Below are 1,022 nucleotides of genomic sequence, written 5' to 3' on the forward strand. Positions count from 1 at the left end.
TTAGGATGTAACTGTCTAACGGTGTAGTAGCCTAGTTAGCGTGTAACTGTCTAAAGGTGTAGTAGCCTAGCTAGCGTGTAACTGTCTAACGGTGTAGTAGCCTAGTTAGGGTGTAACTGTCTAACGGTGTAGTAGCCTAGTTAGCGTGTAACTGTCTAACGGTGTAGCATCCTAGTTAGGGTGTAACTGTCTAACGGTGTAGTAGCCTAGTTAGGGTGTAACTGTCTAGTAGCCTAGTTAGCGTGTAACTGTCTAACGGTGTAGCATCCTAGTTAGGGTGTAACTGTCTAACGGTGTAGCATCCTAGTTAGGGTGTAACTGTCTAACGGTGTAGTAGCCTAGTTAGGGTGTAACTGTCTAACGGTGTAGTAGCCTAGTTAGCGTGTAACTGTCTAACGGTGTAGCATCCTAGTTAGGGTGTAACTGTCTAACGGTGTAGTAGCCTAGTTAGGGTGTAACTGTCTAGTAGCCTAGTTAGCGTGTAACTGTCTAACGGTGTAGCATCCTAGTTAGGGTGTAACTGTCTAACGGTGTAGCATCCTAGTTAGGGTGTAACTGTCTAACGGTGTAGTAGCCTAGTTAGGATGTAACTGTCTAACGGTGTAGTAGCCTAGTTAGCGTGTAACTGTCTAGTAGCCTAGTTAGCGTGTAACTGTCTAACGGTGTAGCATCCTAGTTAGGGTGTAACTGTCTAACGGTGTAGTAGCCTAGTTAGGGGTGTAACTGTCCTAACGGTGTAGTAGCCTAGTTAGCGTGTAACTGTCTAGTAGCCTAGTTAGCGTGTAACTGTCTAACGGTGTAGCATCCTAGTTAGGGTGTAACTGTCTAACGGTGTAGTAGCCTAGTTAGGGTGTAACTGTCTAACGGTGTAGTAGCCTAGTTAGCGTGTAACTGTCTAGTAGCCTAGTTAGCGTGTAACTGTCTAACGGTGTAGCATCCTAGTTAGGGTGTAACTGTCTAACGGTGTAGTAGCCTAGTTAGCATGTAACTGTCTAACGGTGTAGTAGCCTAGTTAGCGTGTA

The sequence above is a fragment of the Coregonus clupeaformis genome, unplaced genomic scaffold (assembly GCF_020615455.1).
Source record: "Coregonus clupeaformis isolate EN_2021a unplaced genomic scaffold, ASM2061545v1 scaf2033, whole genome shotgun sequence".
NCBI classification, from domain to species: domain Eukaryota; kingdom Metazoa; phylum Chordata; class Actinopteri; order Salmoniformes; family Salmonidae; genus Coregonus; species Coregonus clupeaformis.